General features: G+C 38.2%; 1 protein-coding gene across 3 annotated transcripts in view; it reads left to right on the top strand.

Annotated features, from left to right (window-relative positions):
* The window catches only part of ZFYVE9 (zinc finger FYVE-type containing 9), a 204,773-nt gene that overhangs the window by 905 nt on the left and 178,075 nt on the right, over nucleotides 1-25,793 (top strand). The window lies entirely within an intron of this gene.

The raw sequence follows: 25,793 nt of genomic DNA, 5'->3' as shown, positions 1-25,793 counted from the left end.
CTGTGGGTTTTCGAGACTGTAACTCTTTACTGGAGTAGAAAGCCTTACCTTTTTCCCAAGGAGTAGGTGGTTTTGAAAATTCCTAACCCACTACCCCACCAGAGTCCCTTTTTAGAAAGGCAGAATGCATGGAGATGATCCTATTTCATGCTCTGTTGCTAGACAATCAATCACTGTTTATTCTATTCAGTAAACTTTTATTTGGTACCTGTACTGGCCACAGACTAGGCTTATTGAAAAGATAATTCCTTAGATTTGAATTTAAATTCTTATGTACCTAAAGGGTGTGTGTGTGTGTGTGTGTGTGTGTTTTATGGTTGTCAATTGCACAATGTGCTGGAGTATAGAATATAGAGTCAGATATGGGCAGGACTCCTTACTACACTTCTTAGAATAATGTGATACTTAGATTCCGAGTTTATTTTTGTGTACGAATGGAGCAGTAGTCCCCTTCATGGGCAATTGTGTAGAACAGACTTAATGAGATAAAAATAATGGAAAGCTGAGTGTATAACTCCGCTTGATGGGACTGAACAACAGCAATGTACGTGAATGGTTATATTGGATTTTGTAAGATGTCATTAGAACTATTATTTAAAAAACAATTCAATCATTATCTGTTGCATAAAACCAGAAAAGTAGACTTATTGCCATCAAGTTGATTCTGACTCCTAGTGAGCCTATACGACAGGGTAGAGCTATTCTTGTGGGCTTCTGAGACTGTAACTCTGGACAGGAGTTCAGCCAAGCATAACCCCTAGGCCATCAGGTCTCCTGTCTGTTGCATAGATGGTGCTCTTAGGGAAAACCAAAAATCAGGCATTGAAATTTCTTGTGATTTAATCCTTTCATGACCCTCAGGTGATACAGCACTCACATTTTCTTCTTCTGGGGTTTATTGAGCAGTTGCTTTCCCACTGACAATGCATGCAGACATCTGGCAGGGACCTATATTACTTTGCATTGGAAGAATGAGCTTGTGCCACAAATATATATATATATATATATATATTTATATATATATATTTATATATATATATTTCATGGTATTATATGAAGTGATGTACTCTGGAGGTATTACTTGCAAAACTTTTGTCTTTTTTGGCTTTTTTTACCAGGAGATATATACTTGTAAATGTATTTCCTGGTTCCTATGTTATGAGAAGTTGTGGGACATGGGATGAGTCCTGTGAAAGGATCTTGAAAAAGAGTCCACAGCGACATATGTGTCCCATGGAATTTTGCCCACGGAGTCCAGAGTAACAAGCGGGCCCTGTATAATTCTACCTGAGAGTTGGGGGGGACTTTTGTGACCTATATAAAATGTATAAAAATCTGTATTTCATAATAAAAGTTCAAAAATCCTCCTTGATTTAGCATCCCTTCCATTAATGAAAACAAAATTCAGAGTGGAAAATAATTGAATCATAAAAGGCTTAACACCTGGTAGTTTTAATGTTTTTAGAGGTATCTACTTTAGAACTTATTGAAATTTTTAATAGAAAACATTTTATACTAATTTATTACATATCATTTCCATTTCATTTTTAACTAGTAATTTAGCTATTCCCTATGTACAACTCAAACCAAACCTACTGCCACTGAGTTGATTCCAACTCATGGTGAGCCTGTGGAACAGTGGAGAGCAACTCTATAGTTTCTGATGCTGGACATACTTATCACAAATTACTCATTTTCACAGTTTTACACTGATCTTTGATTTTATTTATCTGTACCTGACTTGCATTATCTAGAAGAGTATTCTTATTGAAAGAAATATTGTGACAGATAGTGAATACAACTAATTTATAGCTTTAGTTTCTAAAAAATTATATCAACTAATTATATTTACATAATTGAGCAGCTGTAAAACCTTCAAAACATAGCTTTTCCTTGAAAACTACTGTAGTTTAGATCTGAATTTTATAACCTATTATAGATGGACTCTAGTCATAACTTATATGACTTTGGGCAACTTTCTTACCCCCTTTATGTCTCAATTTACTTTTCTATGAAACGAGACTGCTAATGCTTTACAGAATTATGATATAATTTGTGAATCAGAGCTCTGATGTAGTCCCATAAGTCCTGGAAAATAAGAGTTATTTTGAAAGTAGAAAATGTATTTTATTAATTCTGGTTGAGTTTTAAAAGAGCTTGAAAGAGCATTAATTATTTGTACAGTTTACTACTAAAAAATAAGTAATCACTATCAATTTTAAAGTATTATAGATTGCAGAAATTTTAAAGTATTATAGATTGCAGAATTAAAAGAACCAGAGTCTGTTTTTTTTTTTAAATCATTTTATTGGGGGTCGTACAACTCTTATCACAATCCATCCATCCATCCATTGTGTCAAACACATTTGTACATTGGAACCAGAGTCTTAGTAAGGATTTTAATTGTATACCTAGTAGAATTTTCTATGCTGCATACTGTTCAATGAATTTTCTTTCGTAAGATAAAAATGTGAAATAAAGTTAATTTCAAAATTCTGTTTATATTTTCTGTTTTACAAATTGCTAATGTTAAGTGCTGTGGAGTCAGTTCCAACTCATAACAACCCTATGCACAACAGAAGGAAACACTGCCTGACCCTGTGCCCTCCTCACAATTATTCTTGTTTGAGCTGATCCCATTGTTGCAGCCCCTGTGTCACCCCATCTCCTCTAAGGCCTTCCTCTGTTTCACTGCCCCTCCGCTTTACCAAGCACGATGCCCTTCTCCAGGGACTAGTCTCTCCTGATGACATGTCTAAAGTACATGAGATGAAAGTCTCGTCATCCACGCCTGTTAGGAGCATTCTTACTGTACTTATTCTAAGACAGATCTGTTTCTTCTTTTGGCAGTCCATGGTATGTTCAGTATTCTTCACCAGCACTATAGTTCAGATGCATTGATTTTTCTATGGTCTTCCATATTCAGTGTCTACTTTCATATGCATAGGAAGTGATTGAAAATACCATGGCTTGAGTCAGTCCTGAAAAAGCCCTGATGGCGTCCTAGTTACACATTGGGCTGCTAACCGCAAGGTAAGCAGTTCAAAATCATCAGCTGCTCCTTGGGCAAAAGGGCTTTCTGCTCTCTCAATCTTGGAAACTCACAGGGGCAATTCTTATCCTGTGGGGTTACTATGAGTTGGCATTAATTTGATAACAGTGAGTTTGGTTTTGAGTCAGGCCTACCTTAGTCCTCAAAGTAACATTCTTGCTTTTTAACACTTTAAAAAGGTCTCGTGCAGCCAATTTACCCAAGGCAATGTGTCTTTTGATATCTTGAATGCTGTTTCCATGAGCATTGACTGTGGATCCAAGTTAAGATATCCTTGACAACTTCAATCTTTTCTCCATTTGGAATGATGTTACTTATTGTGAGGATTTTTGTTTACATTGAGTTGTAATCCATACCGAAAGCTGAAATCCTTGATCTTCATCAGCAAGTGCTTCAAGTCCTTCTGATTTACAGCAAGGTATCATAGGTTAAGAATCCTTTCTCCCATCTTGGTGCTGCTACCTTCTTCATATAATCCAGCTTCTCTGAATATTTGTTCAGCATACAGATTGAATAAACTGGTGAAAGGATACAATCCTGACACATGCCTTTTCTGTTTTAAACAATACAGCATTCCATTGTTCTGTTTGTACAACTGCCACTTGCTCTATGTACAGGTTCCACATGAGCACAATAAAGTGTTCTGGGATTCCCATTCTTCTCATTTTAAATCATGCTCCAATAGCAGATGAAGTTCCCACATACTTTACTCTCATAGGCTTTACTTCATCTACATCATTATGGCCAACTCTACTTTGAGAAGGCAGCTCCCCCTCAGCCCATATGCCGCATATACTCGAGTATAAGCTGACCCGAATATCAGCCGAGGAACCCAATTTTACCACAAAAGCCACATTAAAAGTGTGCTGAAAAACTCGGCTTACACACGAGTATATAGGTATAGATTTTAAGATCTCAGCCATATTTTGAGTACATTCTGACCTGAGGGGCTCATCTTCTGGTATTTTCTTCTTCCTTTCATGAAGGGCACAATTTCTGGCAATATTCTGCTTCCATTCATTGAGTTGTAATCCATAACTTTCAGTACGGGGCTTTCAGTAACATAAAGTTTTGATGCTAACCATAGGGTTTTAGGTGACTAATTCCTCTGAAGTGGATAGCCTATTCCTTCTTCATTCTGTTTTTAAGTCTGGAAACTCTGCTGAAATCTATTCTCTTTGGATGAGTACTGGTATGTGAAATACCAGTGACATAGCTTATAGCATCACAGCAGCACACAAGCCACCACAGTACAACAAACTGACAGACAACCAGTGACTTACAAATTGGATGTTTATGATAATAGATATCCTTGAGGATGTGTTACTTAATATCTGTGATTGATTGGGTTTTCTACTCCTGTATAGTTTTTGGTTTGGTATGGGGATGGTGTGGGACCAAGCTGTGACTCTGGATGTGGAGAGAACCATAGTTATCACTTTAAATGGCCGATTACCAGCCTTTTAAGACTTCAATGGCTACTAACCTGAAATGGTTTGTAGAACATTGTCTTTGTGAACTATGTTATGCCAATTGACTTTGATACCCACCAGACTAAGTTATTAACATTTTTAAGCATTCAGATCTGGCTACTTTTAAGGATTGCCATTACATTTGACATATATAGATCTGTTCTTTATTGTTTCTTTTATGTAGAGTATTTCCCTATCTGTTGTTCCCCATTCAAGATATTTAAAATGTTCTATGAGATTTTGTAGGACACAGTTCAAAGTCAGCTGGAATAGCTTGTTTCTAAAGTTTTTGTTTTTTTTTTAACTGTTAGGAAATACTGCAGGGAATCATTGTTTGCTTAAACAAAGTACAAATTTTGGGCCTTTATCCGTACAATGGATGCCCACAGTATTTTCCCACTTGATTAAGATCACTTTTAGAGTCATTGTGCTCATTTTGAACTGAGCTGAAAGGCTTGCACCAGTGTGTTATAGAATCTGGGAGTTGCTCTGTATGCCATAATTTTCATATAAAGTTACAGTAATAGCACTTCTTAGTCGTTTAGGTAGGGTTAATGAAAAGGTATACCGTACATACCTCCTTGTGTTTCCTACCCTTCTATGGTTAAGGCTTGGCATTTTAACTGCCAGAATTTCTTATTAAAATGAAGATAAAGTAAATGATGTATGTTTTTATTATTATTTCATAGTACCACAGAGTATTTGTTTATTGAATAAGTTGAGCAAGCAATATCAAAATTTCATGTAAGCATCTGTCAGGTTTATGTAAACTTTAGTCTCCATTTTTGTTTTCAATTGAATCAAAGAACCAAAACAAGCCTTTGTCATCAATCAGGTCCATTCTGACTCTTAGCAAACCCTGTAGGGCAGAGGAGAAGTGCTCCAGAGTTTCCATAAACACAAACTGCCACGTCTTTCTTCCAAGGAATGGCTAGTTGGTTTGAACTACTGACATTGCTGTTAACAGTTGAGCACTTTGACCACAGTGCTTCCAGGGAGTAAGTGAAGTGATACTAATTTGAGAAAAACCTTAAAACTTCAAAATGCATAATCTAAACCGTTTTATGATTCTAATGATGCCCTAACACAAATATATGTATATATACACACATTTATTAGTAGCTGACATAAATTATATTTGAATTTATTGTGAGGTCATTTCTGGAAAATTCTGTTCAGTGTCTAAAAAACAAGGTTGAGATTTTATATGTTGGCACTCGGCCATTCACAGTTTGGTTCCAACCTGATTTTTTCTTACTCCTGTTTCAGCATGCCCTATGTCAGTCAGTCATTCCAAGATTCCAGGTTCATGAAGTTTTCTTTGATTTATTTTACCTTGTATTATTTCAGTAATATAAAAGTTTTGCATACACTTATCTAAGGTGCATCTATTGGTCTCTCCTTTTGCAGATGAGTGAAGAAAATCAAAAGACTAATAGATCATACAAACCTCAGTTTCTATGACTTTGAGACTCGTGGAACTAGATGGTGCCTGGCTACCACTGCCAACCACTCTGAAAGGGATCACAATAGGAGGTCTTAGATAGAGTGGGAGAAAAATATAGAACAAAGCTCAAAATAATAAATTTTAAAAGTAGACCAGGCTGATTGGTCTAGTAGAGACTAGTAGAACCCCTGACACTACAGACCTTAGTTGTCCTTCAGGCGTGAAATTAAACTCATCCTGTGATTCACCTGTAAGCCACATGATAGGCCTATAAGGTGAACTCCCTAGAGGTGTGCACTCCCTAGAACTACCAGCCATATGGGATCAAAGGGCAGCATTTGCCCAGGATAAAGCTTAGAAGGCAAGAAGGAATAGGGAAAAGGGACAAATGGAAACCAATAACAGAAAGGAACTGGGAAGAGTACTATAACATTGCAGTCCCCACAATCAGTATTAGTATCAACTATGTCATAACGTACATTTGAATGTCATGTATGAATCATTGAATGGAAAGCCAATTTGCTGTAGGAAAGTTTACCCAAATCACAATTACAAGTTAAAACAAAAGGAAAAAAAAGCTTTGCCTTAAGTATAGCAGGTTCCTGCTAGTTGTTTTATGTTTACTCTATGTAATTCTTATAATTACCTTATAATATCTATAGTATTAGGCTTGTTTTACAGCTGAGGCTTAGAGAATTTATTGACTAAGTCCACATAAATAACTCAAACTCATATTTCTCTGACTACAAAGTCCACTTTCTTTTTAATCATTTCTACATGTATGACTCAACCTATATTTCTCAGTGACTACAAAGGTCATCTTCTCTTTAATCATATGAAACTCCCTGTGTGTCTTTGTTTTGTTTTAGGATTTTCCACAGTGCTTTAAAAAATACTCATATTAGGAGAGCACAGACTTAGTTGATTGATTTTGGTGGATATATTTTGAAGTGTACTACTGACATGTTTGTATAAGAAAAATGTGTGTGTTTGTTTTGGTAATTTCAACTTTTATATGCTGGCATTTTTGAAGCAGCAAATGCCCGATTTGCTATTCTTAGAAGGCTGTATTAACCAATCTCTCTACCGCATTTCTCTCATCAGAGAATAATAGTGAACTATCTATTAGAACCCCTTTTCCACATTTTAAAAATTCATTCAGTATTCCTAAAGATGAACAGCACAAGAAGATAGAGTACACATAGACAACTCCAGGCAATAATGATGAAATGTCATTGATGAAGTAATGGAATTAATAGGAAATAGGGCTGAATAAGCTCTATACTCTGCCTAGGATTGAATAGGGATCCATAATTAAGAGATTGTAATTTATATTAAAGTTTTCCCTGTAACAAGTCAGGAGAGTGTATTTCTGAATAAGAACATTCTGGAAATAGGCTGCAGAATAATTTATGACCAAGACTTCATCTCCCTCTAGTTACTGTTGTTGGGTGCCATCAAGCAGATTCCAATTCATAGTGAAATGACTCTGTATAACAGTGTAGAAGTGCCCTATAGAATTTTCTTAACTATACTTTACAGAAGGAGATTATCAGTCTTTCTCCCACAGAACCACTGGGTGGATCAGAACCCTAACCTTTCATTGGCAACTGCGTGCTTTTCCATTGTGCCTGTTTTTGTCCTTTCTCTTGATACTGTACATCTGTTTAAGGAAAAGTTGTCTAGAGCTGTGTTATATAACAGTATCCAGGCCACCAGTAGCATACTTGAAATAATTAAAGCTTTCATAATACTCATAAAGTGAGAATTCAGTAAATATTGTAACTTTTCAGAGAGCTTGTTTATAAAGCAAAGGAGGGCATGTGTTGCATTCAAACACGTAAGGTGCATTTTAGTGACTTTTATGTAGCCTTCCATCTTCATGGTAGTCTCACGATGCCAACTCAGAGTGAGTGACCTTAAAGAACAGGGTAGCACTGCTCCTGTGGTATAAGAGCTGCTAATACTGAAATAGAGAAAGACAAGTGAGTTTTGATTAGCTGGGAAATTAACAACTAGCTAGAAAATAGGCATCTTTTTTCTTTGTTAGCTTTTTCTAGAATCTTTGAATCAGTTAATCTTGACTTGGGACTAGGCCAGGGTTTTTAAAGGACTAAGGAGGTATTCTTTAGTTGTATGAGTTTTGATTTTTCTGCATATAATATATTCACTAGGTAGAGATTTGCAAATATACAGACCTGGGACTATGTATAGGGGTTTTTGTTTGTTTGTTGGTGTTTAGTCTTCATTGTTTTTGTTTTGTCTATCTATATAAGATAGGCATGACAAGTAAGCCTGAGGAGAAAGCAATGGGACCAATGGTCTGGGGGAACTTGGGGGAGGAGGATGCCAGGAAAGGGAGCGGTAAGCAAATAACATCATGGGTAGGGGAACCAACTAGGGATCTAAAATCTACAGCCAGGGAGGTGTAGAATTCCTGGTGGTGTTGGAACAACTGTAATCTAACCAAGAGGAATTACTGAGAGGCAAGCGAGAGGTGAGCGTGATAGTGGGGCAGGAGGAAGGTAAGAGGAAATACAGGAAAGAACCAGGAAGCAAAACCATTTGTAGAGGTATAAGCATAGACATGTACATTTGTAAATATATTGATGCATAAAAATAGGGGTATTGAACTATGTACATATATTTATATGGTAATACATTGAGGTAGTGGATGGACTCTATGCCTTTACTTAAGTTTTCCATCAATACAAGAACACTTTATTTTAATAATATGGCACTGGGCACTACCCACCTCCCCGACACGATTGTTGAAGACAAACTGGGTGCATAAGCAAATGTGAAGAAAGCAAATAGTGCCTGGTTATTAAAAGATATAGCGTCTAGGATCTTAAAAGCTTGAAGCCAAACAAGCAGCCATCTAACAGGGAATCAACAAAGCCCACATGGAAGAAGCACACCAGCCTGTGTGATCATGAGGTTCGATGGGAACAGGCATCAGAAGCTCAAAAATAAGCAATTTCATCAAGATGATGGAGAGGAGTCAAAGTAGAGACCCAGAGCCCATCTGTAGATAATTGGACTTTCCCGTTAGAGGGGCTGCACAGAAGAGAAAAAAGCTATCCAGGGGGTTAGTTTAACACTAGAAAACACACAACACTCTTCTAGTTCTTTAATCCTTCCTCCCCCCACTATTATCAGTCCTACCTTGCAAATCCTGCTAGACCGGTGTACATAAAGCAACAGTTATGGGAGTAGTGTTTCCAGGAGAGTAGGGAAGGGAAGGGGGAGGAAATAGGGGAAGGGGGTATGGATAACAATGATGGCAGAATAACCTCCCTCAGGGGGACAAATACCAGGATAATAGGTGAAGGGACAGAATGGATGGTGTAAGATATGTATAAGTAATAATAATACATAATATACTAAGGGTTCGCGGGGGGGTGGTGGGGAATAAAAGAGGAACTGAAGTCAAAGGGCTCAAGAAGAAAGATAATGTTTAGAAATTGTTGATGCCAACAATTGTATATGTCTGTTTGATATAATGGATGTATGGATTCTTACATGGAAGAGAACCCCCCAATAAAATGATTTATTAAATAATAATAATAATAAAAAGAATGGTGACAGGATACAATCCACAAACATACCTACCTGGGTCCAAAGTGGTTCTCATTGCCTCCTTGACTATCCAACTTTAAATTCCCTTTATCTTCAGCTATCATATCTGCTGCTCTTTGCCATTTACCTTTCAACTGATCCAAACCCTCACTTCTGAGGGGTCTGAGCATTTGTCTATTCACGATCACAGTTGACTAAGAGTAGATAATCTACTCTTACCAAGTAGATATTATCTGGGTTCCATACGAATTCCTTCTTGCTTCTATTGGGTGATAGCAGCCCTACTTCATTCTGCCGATCAAGGTTAATTAACAGTGCCATGGCGGTGACTCTTGTTCCTACCTGCTGATCCCTAAAAACAGGAGTTTCAAATGCCCAGATGATTGCTGTTGCTTGTAGTTCAGTGGCACTTTTGATGGATTTGACAAGAATGTGCCCACTTTGTGCACTAGGACCTCTAACTCTGCAATGCCATTGTTACAGGAATGGGAAACACAAAGTCCTTCAGTGGATCATTGGGAATGATGGTGAATGAGAGCCATTTCTGCTTCTACCTCTTGATTTTTGGATGTCTGTATTGTTCCAACTGGGAATGTAGTCTGAATCAGTGCATATACTGCACTGTAGAGCACCCAATTCTTGCCTGTGATTTAGTATATCAACTGTACCTTTAGTAGGCTATTGCAATGTTCTATAAAGTTATCTTTCAATGATGCTGTCATGTGATTTATTCATTACTCTTTTACTGTGAAATGTTTCCCTTTGTTGGATGTTAATGTTGCGTGGGCTTTCATATCTGTGTATCAGGTACTTTGTAACTCCTCTTATGGTACTGGATGTCTCTATGGACAGGAAAGGTAAATTCATACTGGGAATAAGTATTCCTATGAGAATCTATCTCTGGCTGTTTTGAGATAGTCCACTTGCCTCCTCATGGTTGATTAGTGTGCTTGAGGCATGTCACCATATTGGGTGCTCAATGTTGGTCTCTTGTAAAAATTTTATTAACTTTTTATTGTGAATCGGGAGAAGGTTTACAGAGCAGACAGTTCAACAATTCATACACATTTTGTTTCAATCTCATTGATTGCAATCCCTACAATGAAATATCACTTTTTCCACTTCCTCCCTGTTTCCTTTTTCTCTTTCTCTTTCTTTCCTAACCCTTTTACCTCTGTCCTTGAGTGAGTGCTATCCTTTTGATCTCAATGGTTGATTGCTACAAGGTGTGTGTACCTCCCTTTATAAACTCATTTGTTATATGGCTGGAAATTGATGCAGGGGAGTGAGTTAATTTCCAGACTTGAAAGATGACTAATGACCATGGCCTTGGGGCTCTACTAGTTTTTATCTGACCAGTAAGCTTGGTGTTTTTTATGATTTTGAGTTTTGGTAGTCATTTTCCTCGTACTCTATCTAGAACCTTCTGCTGTGATCCTTTGCAGGGTGGTTGATAGTGATAGCCAGGCACAACGTAGTTTTTCTGTTCTCAAAGTCATGGAGACATGTTCGTGTGGTCCATTAGTTCATTGGATTAATTGTGTCCATGCATCTCTGTTTTCATCTCTCTTCTTTCCTCCAGACAGAGGAGATACCAATAGTTGTACCATGGTGGTAACGCATGAGTTTTTAAGGGTGTTGATCTCTTGTACTGATAAGTTGGATATTTTGAAGTTGCAGTCACCTGTCTAGGTCTTGGTAAGTAGGGGGTCCATGCTGTTGGGTCTACACATAGTCTGCATTTCTGCCATAGGGATCGCGCCATGTCCCTATCATGACAGATCTAGGGATGACTAATGTTAATTGGCTGAGTAATTTTGACCATTCCGTTTCTCAGTGTCTTTTCTGTAATACTTTCTGGTGGGCATTAATATGTGAAACAACGATTTTCACCCTTTTCACCTACTCTTATGTTTGCTTCCACCCTTAACTCCTTGGTTCCATCTTCCAGTCTTTTTCATTAAAAGTCCCTGGCCATCTGGCTAGTCCATTTGCTATGATTCTCTTTCCATTCTCATTTCAGGCTTTTCTTTCCTTACAAAAGTACATGACGAGGTGACCACTTGGAGCACAATCCGTTAGAAAGGTTTTTGTCTTTCCCCTGTCAAGGTCACCCCAAGTGTGGTTACATAATGAAGCTGTTATCTATTTTCAGTGTGTATCCACACAGAGCTGACCTATTTATAAGCCAAGGTTTGACTTTTACCTCCTCAAGTTGGACATGTAAAATCCCAAAAAACTGTAGATATGAGTTGAGGATGGGGTGTTGGTACAGCTGTGATATGTGTCAGGGAAGTTTTGGCTCCTCGCTTTTGCAGTTTACTTCTACTTCATTTGATTATGTGTGGGCTCAATTCTTGATATACTGTTTTCTTCTTACAGTGGATTGTTACTGAGTCTACCTGACATTGGCTTGGAGAGTTGTATTGAATCTGGTTCACATGGGCAGTTCTGGACACAGTCTTATATCAGTAACCCATACACAAGGATTCTCTCTCTGTCAGGACATAGTAGTACACCCGGATCTGGTTTTTGTTTTTTGGACCTCCAGAGCTCCAGGGGCCTGCATTGGAATTCTCCCATTGCACTTTCCATAAACTCCACATTACATCTTTTCTCCACCTATATCTTAAAACAACAGAGGAATTACTGATAGTACAGCTCAAAACTGATGCAGAGTTGGTTTTCTCTCACTCAAGTCTGGTAGTCATTTATGTCACCCAAGATATGGGCCACAGCAGTATTACTGTGTACATGTAATCCTTCTAGAATCTACTTCTACTCTTTTCTTTCTTTTTTGTAAGGGGGTCATGGAAGATTCAAAATGCAGCAATTTACCCTTTACTTTACCTTTTACTTTACTTTGGAATTGTTGGCATGGCTCTGACTGCTGGACTCCCAAAACGTCACTAAAGTGGTAGAACCCCGGGTAGTTGTGGGTTGTTGTTTTTTTTTTTCCCTCCTCTGGATATACATTTATGAAGGTAAGCCAGAAAAGTACTACTGCTGGATTCCAGTTCATACATGTCTGGGTTTATTCCAAACAAACCCATTGGTCTACAATTAATGGGTGGCTGCAGACAAGTTATCTCAGTAATATACTTGTTTTCCTCTTGGTAAGTTGTCTTCTCCCAAAATTCTAGTCAAAACAATGGCTTTCAAGAGGATATGCTAGGCTGGCTAAACACATGGCAGTGAAGTCACCTCCTAAGGTTATAGTAACTGTATTTTGGAATTTCCGAGGCATGATCTTGATAGAGTTTCTTGAAGCACACAGGGCTTCTGAAAGATCGAGGAGACTTATCCTGAAGAAGTTTTAAGAACACTGAAAACTGCATTGGTGAAAAATAGCTCAGGAACTTTGTGATGAGGAATTTCCCACTCATCACTTAGATGTAACTGCTCATTTGAGGGTAGCAATGTAGATATGAGTTGAGGATGGGGTGTTGGTACAGCTGTGATGTACCATTAGGAAATTTCATTAGGGGCAGCCCTGATCTTGCCCCTTCAGAGTTCCTTTTCGTCACCAAACTCAAAGAACATTGAAAAGGAACACAACTTGAATTTCTTGAGGATGCTAAAATTGCCATTTTGACATGGTGTAAATCGAAGTGTAGGATTTTTCAAAGAAGGGTTAGAGATATGAAGACACCACTTTAGAAGTGTATAGTAGACTGAGATGGAGGATCTGTTAAAAAAACAATAGCTTCACATTTTGATATTTTTGTTTAATAAAGGTTCCGTGGTTTTGTAGCAATACTTTTTTATTTACTTTCATCTTGCTAGTCACCTCACCTGCATGCTAATCACCTCATCCCTTCTTGCTCTTCTCCCCGCACCCACCCCCCACCTACTTTAATGTGAATTAGGTTTACAGAGCAGATCATCAGTTTATATTAAACCATTCATACACATTTTGTTTCAAATTATCCGTTGCAATCTCCTCAATATACCCTCATTTATCCTACTTCATCCCTGTGTTGCCTGTTTCCATTCTTCCTATTTTCTTAAGCCTCCAAATTTTGTTCCTGGGTAAATGCAGCCCTTTTGATTTTAAGTGGTTGATTATTCTAACACTGGGTGAGTTCAGTTTCATACCTGAAGGATGACTAAAGGCCATCCATCTGAGGGTCTCCTCAGTCTCTATCCTACCAGTAAGCTCAGTCTCTATCCTACCAGTAAGCCTAGTTTCTTTTGTGATTCTCAGTTCTGTTCCCCATTTACTTCTACTCTATCCAGGACCTTCTAATGTGATCCTTTTCAGAGCAGTTGGTAGGAGTAGCCGGGCACCATCTAGTTCTAGTCTCAAGATTTTAGAGACTGATATTTGTATGGTCCATTAGTCTATTGAACTAGTAATTTCCATGCTTTTTGATTTTCACTACTCAGTTCCTCTGGATGGTGGCTGCTCATAAGCATTTAAGACCTTAGTTGCTACTTACCCAAGTAGGATGAATAACAAATTCTTTGTGATTTGTTATGCCAATTGACATTGACATTCTTAAAGAAGATGACCTTGATCCCCTAAGCCCAGCAACTCATTCCCTCAAGGTGTTTGGCTATGTCTAAGAAGTTTTTATAATTTGCTTTCTGTATGCTCCATACATTCATAGGTGCATTTTTACCAAAGGTAAATATATATACACAAATATCTAGTGTCAAACCAATACGTATTTGTGGGTATTATTTTCACTCTCCCTCCCATACTTGTTCAGCCGTGTCGATCACCACTATGTCAGGAATGTGTATGTAACAGTATTTTCTGCTATTGCCTTTAATTCTTGTGAACCTCCCATTGTGTTCCACTGCCTCCATTATTTTTCATCAACCTCCCTGTTCTTGCGCATTGCCTTCTCCTTCGGCCATGTTAACATTTGCCCTTCCTCTAGGCCATGACTTCTCTGACTCCTGGGAACCATCTAAGAATGCTTCTTTTAGTGTAGAAACTTTTTCTTGACTTTATATAATAGTGGGCTCATACTGTATTTGTCCTTTTGTTATTAGCTGATTTTACTCAGCATAATAAACTCCAGGTTCATCCATGTTGCGAGGTGATTCTGCAGATTCATCATAGTTATTTAACAATTTAACAGGATTTCACTTACTACTTGTACTTTCCCCCCACTAACATCAGGTTTCTGGATATTAGTGTCAACTCAGATCCTGTGGCCACTAGTCTTGAAATGTTTGGATATTTTAGTTTTTCTGTTGTATGTCACCTGCCAGTATGATAACTGTGGTCCTTTAGCTTCTGGGCTTAAATGTCATCACCTGGCTGCTTCAGAGGCCTGTCATCCTTATTGATGTCAATGAACAAAACTCTGTGACAGCTGCCTCTTTAGAGGAGAGTTACCACAAAATTTGTAGTGAGGGTAGTTCTCTTCTCACCAACATGTTCCTGATAGCCTTGATGAATGTTGTGTCATATGGGTCCCCTTGTGGAACATAATTCTCTGATGGGCCTTCTGATCTCATATAATATGTTCACTCATATAATATGTTCACTCACTTTCTTGAGCCTTTTAATCTCAATCTTCGCTATCATTTCAACTTTACTTACCATAGATACTCGAATATAAGCCAACCCAAGTATAAGCCGAGCAGCACTTAATTTTACCATAAAACATGCATAAAAAATGTGCTGAGAAACTTAGCTTATACACAAGTATATACATGGTATTATGGGCCAGGCTTTCTCCCAGGCTTCTAGGACCCACGCTGGCAGTGGGTTTATACTATCCTCCAGGTTCTTCCAATGGTGTTAATTCTTATATCCTGCGATATTGTCTTTCACATTAAGCTTTACCATTTTTAGTCTAATGTTTCACCCTCCTTGATTAAGCACCATCAAAACCCCGCGCCCTGGATATCTCACCTGATCCTGTGACTTGATATATGCTGGCTAATACTTGCAATTCCTTTGGAGCTATTGTTTCTTCTCTCTTATCAGTCCCCAAGATGTCCTTGGCAAGGTTATGCTGTGACTTAACATTAGTTATTATCATAGTAGTGAAGAGCAGAGATGGGGCAGATTCTGAGGGGAACTTTTCTGGTTTTGCAGAGATAGGCCTCTAAATTGTGCTTCTAAATGTTAGCAAATGGGAGTTGTAGATGCTGAGCATTCAAAGGAGGGAGGAGAATCAAACTCAGGTGATTACTCCCAATCTCATCCAATATTATCCCAATCCCAGGTCCTGATCTTGGCATCATAAACCTGCTCTTTGAAGCATTGCCCCTTTATCCTGAATGTGGTTATCATCTTTTTCTGTTTTCCCTTGTAGATGATAAGGGCTTCTTTGTGAGCTACAAAAAAGAGCCTTCAAGGACCCATCTTGGTGCGGGGGATTAAGATTGGGCGGTTACCTACAACGTTGGCAGTTCAAATCCAACAGCCACCTTTTGAGAAAAAGATGAAGTTGTCTGCTCCCCAAAGATTTACAGTTTTGGAAACCCTAAGGTGCAGTTTTATTCTATCCTGTAGGGTTGCTATGAGTGGGAAGAGCTCTATGGCAGTGGATTTGGTTTTGTTTGGAAAGAGCCTTCATACTTAAAGGTTATAGATATTTACATTAGTTTGCTCACTTGTGTTTTAGGCTTAAAGGCTTGTTTGTTAACTGGCTTTTCTCTAGGGAATCAATGCAAAGTAACATGCAGCCAATACTATTGTTCTTGTATGTATTATTCCCCTCAAAATTTTCAAATGCCTGAATTATTACATCAGCTAGGGTGTTTCTCTCCAGGGATATTGTTCCAAGTTAAAATTTGTGAAGTTTTAGCCCTTGGAGCCACCAACTTGTGCCAGGAATTGTTCACATACCACCTAGGATGAGATCCTCATTTCTAGGCAGATCTTGAGTGATGCATTCTTCAAATTCTATCTTAGTTCCTACTTAGTCAATCTGTTTTTGGTACCAAGTATGCCTATTTCCTTTGAGAAGCAGATGCACTAGAGTTAGATATACAAGAAGTTTACGAGGAAGGGAAGCAGGCAGGAAGAGACTTCGATGAAAGGAAATTGAGGAGGAAGCAGAATTGACAAGGAGAGCCTGTCAGTGTCTTGCAGATCTGAGCGTCTTGGCTAACCCAGTGATGACTCTAGGCAAAAATTGTCCCTTAGTGGAGGCCTGCATTGGACAGAGAGGGCCATGCCTTAGTTTCCATACTTGCTCAGCCATTCCTTAGAATTCCACTGCAAGAGTGTGGTCTCGGCTTGAAAGCTGGGGCTCTTGAAACTTTGTTTTAATCATTCATTATCAATGAATATGAATAGAATACACAAACTCAATTTTGGAAATCATAGGGAACTTAGAAGTTTTCTAGTCTAGTTACTTAACTAGAGAGGAATTGAGGCCTAGGTTGATACTTTTTTTCCTTTCAGTTTTTAATTAATTTCAATTATATTTATAGATTTGTGGCCCTGATGATATTTATGGATATGTGAAACTTTAATGTCTTTGTTCAGGCCAGGCTTTTGTTACATATTTGTTTATAAAAAATAACATTTGATTTTTAATTATGTGACTTTAAAAAATAGGCCAGAGAACCTACTTTGCTACATAAACTTTAAAGAAATATACAATGAAATATTACTTTTTTAAAAGGCCTCTTAAAAAATTTTTTTTAAAGGCCCCTCAAGCTTCACCAGTATAGATGTCACCATGTGAACCTTATTCCCCCCAAAAATGACATGCCACTTACTCAGCCCTCAGTTCCCATAGGCATCTCAAGTATCTTTTTTTTTGTTCTTTCTATCTCTTGGTTGAATCAGATGCTGCCTCTCTGGGTTTCCTTCAGTCTTAAATTATATTGTATTGTTGACCCTTCCTCCAACTGGGTTGTAGATCTATTGTTCAGAGCCCCCATGACTCTTGAGCAGACATAGTTGGTGATCAATAGATACATGCCAGAGTGATGGGTGGATGACTTTGTAGACTGGACAAAAGGTAAGCTTTCCTTCTGCTCACCCATATATATTTATTAATGTCCAATGAAGGGTAATTTTCTATACCTTCATAATTCTGTTGCCATGGGTGGGTTTCAGGAATCTCTGAATTTATGAATTGTATTTATATTCACTATTTAGGTGTTAGATTCCCTTCTTCCTTTTCCCTACTTTGGAGCCTTGTACGCTTATGTGTTTATTGAGCAGCTTTCAATCGTATTACACTGGATGTTTTGAAGAGATAATTACTGAATGGGTGAACATTTTCTTCACCAGTTACGAGTGGTCTTTGTATCATAAAGATTGACCAGGAAATTTGTTTGAGTTGTTGAAAACTGTGAACATACTTTTAGAATTCCTTTATTGGCAGGAGCTTTCCCTCCTCTGTTTTAATTCTTCTGTTACGACTCCAATACCATTTCTAAAATTTATTTTTAAAAAGAGTTTCAATAGGGTGGAGTGTGTCTGTAGAGAAGACATCATGGAGTTTTATAAACTCACGCTGCTGTCAGGTGATTTTACCCCTGGGATTAGACCTTTCCAGCTGGCAGCTCTAAATTAGGTCATTTCATGGTTCTACTTGTCCTTTTGGTGTTCCTTTAATGACAAGTGTGGATGCTTGCCTGACATGATGTTCTTATTATAGTTTGCTTAGGATGGTGTTGAAGAAAGTGTTACTTTTGCTCAAATATTATTTGTAGTATTTTAAAAATAACTTTAAACAGGACACTGTGACATTTTTGTGACTTACAACTTTCAAAGCTTTAAGGAAAATAATTTTAAAGTCAGTCTGTTTGATAGTTAACCCCCAAACAAATGCTTTAGCAGCACCAAAACAGCTCTCCAGGAAGATTATTAGTAATAACCATCTTTCATGAAGATTAGATGTAAATAATTGCTCTAGTGTTCAGTATTAAAAGAACAGATCAGAAAGCTTTGGTTCTAGGGTGCATAGCACTTTCTCTTTGGGAGTGGAACCTTTAGATCTGTTTCCCTAGTTAGTACCCCATCCCATACTTTCCCTTCTCCCTCCCTGGTTGCTGTTCTTTTAAAGAGTGTTTGATCATTTAATCATTCCTCTATCCCTTTTCCCCCAGTTGCCTTTGAGTCAACTCTGTCTCATGGTACCTATGTGTGTGACAAAGTAGGAGTGTGTTCCATAGGGTTTTTCAGTGGCTGTTTTTTTTTTTTTTTTTAAACATTTTATTAGGGGTTCATACAACTGTTATCCCAATCCATACACACATCAATTGTGTAAAGCGCATTTGTACATCATTTCTCAAAACATTTTCTCTCCATTTAAACCCCCGACATTAGGTCCTCATTTTTCCCCTCCCTCCCCACTCCCCCCTCCCACATGAGCCCTTGATAGTTTATAAATGGGTATTTTGTCATATCTTGCCCTGTCCGACTTCTCCCTTCATCCACTTTTCGGTTGTCTGTCCCCCAGGGAGGAGGTCACACACAGTTCCATGTAATTGGTTCCCTCTTTCCTACCCATTCTCCCTTTACCCTCCCTGTTTTGCCACTCACACCACTGGTCCTATGGGGCTCATCCATCCTGGATTCCCTGTATTTTCAGTTCCTATCTGTACCAGTGTACCTCCTCTGGTCTAGCCAGTCTTGCAAGATAGAATTCGAGTCATGGTAGTGGGAGCGGGGAGGAAACCTTTAGGAACTAGAGGAAGGTTGTATTTCTCATCATTGTTACATCGCACCCTGACTGGCTCATCTCCTCCCCGAGACCCCTCTGCAAGGGGATCTCCAGTGGCCTACTAATGGGCTTTGGATGTCCACTCCGCACTCCCCCCATCATTCACTATGGTAAGATTTTTTGTTCTGATGATGCCTTGCAGTGGCTGTTTTTTTAGAGGTAGATTGCCAGGCTTTTTTGTCTTTGCATCACCCAGGGACTCTAGTTATCTACTAGATTCAAGAGGGGCTAATAAGTAGATCTTCCAGAGTGCTTTGTCTTTTGATTTTCATAACAGTCAAATAGAGTTGTGATAGATATTCTTCTTATATTCATTTTGGAGGAGGAAAAAACAGTCAAAAATAAGTTAGTGAATTTTTCTAAGGTCACAGTACTCCAAAAGATTATTTGTGAATTCCCATGCCTTATTCTGACAAAATTATCAATGTTTAGTGTAGATAATTTCCCTGAAATAAAAATGAGATTATAAGCATGGAGAATGTTCAGGAATATCTAAAATTCGGTTTTTTGTTTTGCTCTGTTTGGTGGTTACAAAGTTTTATTCCTAGATTAAGGAACCAAAACAAGAAAGAAACAAAAACAAAAAAACCTCACAGTACGCTATTTATTGAGTTGGAAGTTTTAATATAGAGCTTTGCAAAGCATTTCTAAACTTTTATTTAAAATATAAAATTGCTTAGTTTCTTTAGCAGTTTTTATAGTTGATACCTAAGAAATGTTTTTAAAGAATATGTTTTTATTAAAAACAATAGTTTGGAAATTTTCTACAAAAATAGTTTGTAGCCCATAAAATAAACATATGTGTTATGGGAAGACGGGTTGCTGTTTTTTCCACCTATGATTAAGGATTATTATTGTTTTTTATTGTTTGTGGCTGTTGAGTCTGCTCTGACTCATAAGAACCCTTCGTACAACAAAAGGAAAAACAATTTAATTCAGTACCATCTCACAATCCTCACTATGTTTGGACTTGATGTTGTAATCATTGTATCAACCCATCTCTTTAAGGATCTTCCTCTTTTTCACTGATCTCCTTTACCAAGCATGTTCTACAGGGACTGGTCCCTTAAAGGAAATGAGGTGAAGTCTTGTCATCCTTGCTTCTAAGGAATATTCTGACGTTATTTCTTTAAATACAGATTTGTTTGTTCTTCTGGCAGTCCATGGTATATTCAGTATTCTTCACGAACATTATGATTCAAATGTTATATTGCTTTGGTCTTCCAGCTTTCACATACATATGAAGTGATGGAAAACACCATGGCTTGGGTCAGGTGCTTCTTAGTCTTCAATTGACATTTTTGTTTTTTAACACTTTAAAGACATTTTGTGCAACAGATTTGCCCAATGCAATAAGTACATCAATGTTTGATTTGTGGTTGAATCCTTGACAACATTAACCTTTTCTTTGTTTATTATAATATTGCTTCTCAATCCACTTAAGAGTTTTTATTGTCTTTATATTGAAGTGTAATCCATACTGATCTTCATTAAATACTTCAAGCCCTCTTTACTTTCAGCAATCAAGGTTTGTTATATTCATATCACAAGTTGATAATGAGTCTTGCTCCAACCCTGATTCTGTATTCTTTTTCATTTTGTCCACTTTGGGGGATTGTTTGCTCAGCATACAGATTGAATGAGTATGATGAAAGAATACAACCCTGAAACACACCTTTGCTGACTTTAAATCATGCAATATCATCATGCCTATGCATTCACACAATGAAATGCTCTAGAATTCCCATTTTTTGCCATATTATCCATAATTCATTATGAGCCCCCGAGTCATGCATTTGTATACATCTCTCAAATGGAATTTGCTTAAGTAGTTTTGAAATCTATGAGTAAATTGCCATGTGTAGATTATGTAACATAGCACATATCTCTGAGAAGGCTCTTGGCTTCATTGGGGCAGTGGTTCATTATAAGGGTCTGTGTGCATGTGAGTCACAGTGAACTATAGCAGTTTACATGGCCAAGATAGAACATTTAACTGTGTCAATGTCTTCATTGCTATTGAGATTAGAGAGCAGATGATGATGGTGGAACTATGTCCCTAGAAGAATTTGAATTAGTACCCATTATTATCAAACTATTTTCAGTACATATACAACCAAGTCCTAAACTATATTTGGCTTAGGAGGAAGATATTAGAGAAATATCTTGTGTTAGACCAGGTTCACTAGAGGAGCAACCCCAGGGACACTTATATAAATATGAAGAAAGAACTGTCTATTAAGAAAGTGGCTCACACAGTTTTAGATGTTGTAAAAGTCCAGTCTGTGGATCAGATATTAAACTGGATGGAGGCTTTCTTTTCCTAGCTAACATTATTGCTTCAGCTGATGACTTAAGAAACAGGAAGATGGGCCAAGAAGCGGGAAGACCACAGGCTGGCAGAGGCAGGTGAATTCAGGGTCAATAGGTCAGGCTCATGGGAAGTGGTCAGGTACTATGATAGCTTCCAGGCTCAGCAAGCAGTATGGTGGCTGTTGGCTCAAGTCCAAAGAATCTTAGGTTGATGAGACAGATGAAGGATTCATACTAGCAAGAAGAGAGAAGGTCTCCACAGTGTTTACTTATATATATGAAATAGGCCACACTGTTGAGGCTCTGACCTGAGTTAGGACGTTGTACTCCACCATATTCTTCCTATAGTTGATTGGCTGCTCACAGGAGATCCCATCATGGTATTGTTTACATTATGGTAGGTCACATCACAGGGTCGACTCCAACTGCCATACTACTGAGAATCCAGGCTCAGCCAACTTGACACAACACCTAACTATCCCATACCTATTATGTACTCCAACTGAACCAAACACACTGCCATCAAGTCTGTACCTACTCACCAACCCACCCCACACCCACCCCCCGCACCCGCAGCTACACACACACCCCTTATAGGTTTCTAAGATGACAACTTTATGGGAGTAGAAAGTCCTGTTTCTCTTTCAGAGCAGCTGGTAGTTTCCAGTTGCCGACCATTCAGATCTCAGCCCAACACATAACCACTAATCACTAGGGCTCCTAGACCCCCCCCAAACCAAACCCACTGCCATCATCTTGATTCCAACTCATAGAAACCCTATGTAGGCTTTCTGAGACTGTAAATCTTTTTTTTTTTAAAGATCATTTTTTGGAAAAAGATTTTTTTAAAAGATCATTTTGGGGGGGCTCTTATAGCTTTTATAACAATCCATACATCAATTGTATCAAGCATATTTCTACATATGTTGACATATTTTCTAAACATTTACTTTCTATTTGAGCCCTTGGTATCAGCTCCTCTTTTTACCCTCCCTCCCCCCCATCCTCCCTCCCCCTTCATAAATAACTATTATTTTCATATCTTACACTGACTGCTGTCTCTCTTCCCCCAAGGTTTCTTTCCCCCTCCTATCCCTACCTTCCCCCTACCCTCCTGATATCACTACTCCCATTTCTGACCTGGATTCCGTGGGTCCTGAGCTCTTATCTGTACCTGTGTACATGCTGCAGTCTAACCCGAAGTGAAAGGCAGAACTGGGGTCATGATAGTGGGGGGTGAGGCAGTCTCAAGGAACCAGAGGAATATTGTGTGTTTCATCAGTGTTGTACTGCGCCCTGGTTGACTCATCCCTTCCTTGTGACCCTTCTGTTACAGGATATCCCATGAGGCGCAAATCTTTATAAAGCAGACAGCTTCATCTTTCTTTCACGTAGCATCTGGTAGGTTTGAACTGCTGACCTTGAAGTTTACAGTCCAACAACTAAGCCACAGCAAAACCACTGCTCTTTATATGCTAGATACAGCCTATACAGAATATCTTTTTAAAACACTCATAGTAATCTTTTGAAAGAATGGTGTTAGCTATCACTTTACAAATGAGGACACTGAAACTCAGTGAGTGCTCTCTTCAACCAATTATTCTTTCTTGCAACAAACATGCCAGGCTTTTGTAAATATAGTTTATAAAATTCTCATAATCCTTATTACAATCATGTGGTCCAAGGAAGTTCAATGTTACCCTCATTTGAAAAATTAAGGAAACTGAGACTTGGGAATATTAAAGTTATATAGTTAGTACATGTCTAAACCAGTACTCAAATCCAGACCAGCTGGCTCGCTGTCCCTTTTTTCCATTGTCTCATTGTTTCTTGTAAAACTACAAGTCTAGATGGCCGAGAGCGATAATACTGGAAAGTAACTGTTCAGTAGCATTTAGCAAAGGAAAACTCCACTGGGCAGAGCGTATGAAAAGAGGAGAAAAAGCAAAAAAAGCAAAAATAACTCCGTGTCATTGCTGAAATGAACTCAGTTTTAAATAAGGTAGTGAGAAGTAATGCTTTAGAGAAAGACTAGAACATGAGAAATGTTGCAGAGACATGGTCTCAGCAACTCTCAGATGGACTCAGGGCACCATAATTGCCAGGGGTATTATTTTCGCAGAACAAAGACTTGAAATAGATAGTAAGCCTAAGAAGAATAGACCCAAACAACACCAGACTCTGTACAGAGCTGTCTGCAACTGCCAATCCAAGTGTAATCTTTAGATGAGGGAGGGATTGTTTGTTTTATATTGGTTACTTCACAGTCACTTTCGTGCATAGATAATGAGCTCAGTCCATTCAGCAAAAACATTTTGAGTGAGTCTTTTGGTTAAAAAGCACTGTTGGGCATTGTGGGAGACACTATCCTTGCCCACAAGGAGCCTGTAACTTAATAAGTTGGATATGTTACATTAATTCAAGCTGTTATTTATGCAGTCTATTATGTGCCAGGTGTTTAGGAGACAAGAGTTGACAAGATAGAAATTTTCCCTATGTGTTTTCTAGAGAGATTTCCTCACCTTTCTCCCCATCTCTATACCCCAAGTCTAAACAATCGAAAGCCTTTAAAAGTAGAGGGAGGAATTGGCAGTATTGTTACATGCCACCGAGGCAGTTCTGACTCTGTGTGTAAAACACAGCAGAACACTGCCTGGTCCCGGCTGTCCTCACAGTTCTTCCTGTGCTTAAGCCCACTGTTGCAGCCACTGTGTCCGTCCATCTTGTCTAGGCCCTTCTTCTTTTTCGCTGCCCCTCTACTTTACCAAGCATGATGTCCTAAGACTGGTCTTTCCTGTCAACATGTCCAAAGGACGTGAGACGAAGTTTCGGCATCTTTGCTTCTAGGGAGCATGCTGGCTGTGCTTCTTCCAAGACAGATTTGTTTGTTCTGAAATCTGAAATACTATTAGCCAAAACAGTGGTCAATACTGCTAGCCTTGTGACTTGCCCATAAGGCAAACCCAGCAAGCAGCCTCTGGGTCAGAACTTAGGTATCATATTTGATAAAGACTCAAATCTTTAAGAAATAAATGAAAATCCTAATACGAAAAATGGACAAAAGTTTTGAAAAAAGGAGACCACAGAATGGAGAGCATGATGGAGTTTCAAAAAGTTTGGAAAAATGGAGTGAAAAGATAATGGATTTTTTCCAGGAAGTTTTTGATACCCTCTCATACAAAGCATTATAAAGGTGTAAATAGACTTTTTGTAATACCGGTCATCAGAGATGTTGATTCCATCTTAAAATGCTATATTTACCTCTCATTGCAAAACAAAAGGGAGTTAATATCAATTGTAAATAACAATGATAAAACTTTATTGAGTACTTGCTACATAACGGATATAGTCATTCGTAAAATGGTCTTATGAGATAAGTTCTCTTATTATCCTTATTTTATTGTTAAGGAACTGGAGGCACAAGGGTAGAGCTAACTCACCCAAGGTCAGACATGTTGCACTTGTTTAGTTCAGATTTGAACCCAGGCTTTTTGTTTCTAGACTGTACTCTTAATCACCAGACAATGGCCTTATACCCTGCCTCTAGAACAGTGCCTGGTACCAAGAAAGCATTTCAAAAGTTGTCTAATGAATGAATAAAGGTTATGATTTTTTTTAAAGGAAAGGGTATTAGGCACATAATTTTGGACGGCATTTTGTAAGTATCTTAATGTTATCCGTAAGAAATAAGAAAAGCTACCAAGGGCTCAAGTAGAAAGCAAATGTTTTGAGAATGATGATGGCAACAAATGTACAAATGTGCTTGATACAATGGATGGATGTGTGGATTGTGATAAGAGTTGTATGAGCCCCCTATAAAATGATTAAAAAGAAATAAATAAAAGCACTCACTTGTACAAGGAGTCATGTCTGAGAGTGTTCATAGTCTATCAACAGTTATGGAAATAAAGGGGGAAAAGTAAATGCTTATCAGTGGGAGAATAATTAAACTATTGTTGCTCTTAGTTGCCATGACTCTGACTCGTAGCAACCTTATGTGTAATAGTTGGCATGTTTGAGCCTTTTGTCACAGCTATCATGTCAGTCCATCTCATGGAGGGTGTCCCTTGTTTTCATACTTTACCAAACATGATATCTCTAGCACTTGGTGCTTACTTGGTGATGGGTGCAAAATAAACACGGTTAAGTATAATTATCCTCACTCCTAAGGAACATTGTTACTGTCAGTGTTTGTCACCAACACCACAATTCAAATGCACCAATTGTTCTTTGATCTTTTTGTCATTTTTCCGGCTTTCACATGCATTTGA

The sequence above is a fragment of the Echinops telfairi genome, unplaced genomic scaffold (genome assembly GCF_000313985.2).
Source record: "Echinops telfairi isolate 266 unplaced genomic scaffold, ASM31398v2 ScPeMD7_443;HRSCAF=831, whole genome shotgun sequence".
In the NCBI taxonomy this organism is placed as follows: Eukaryota; Metazoa; Chordata; class Mammalia; order Afrosoricida; family Tenrecidae; genus Echinops; species Echinops telfairi.
Note: the sequence above shows the minus strand (reverse complement) of the source record. Positions and strands in the feature narration are given on the sequence as shown.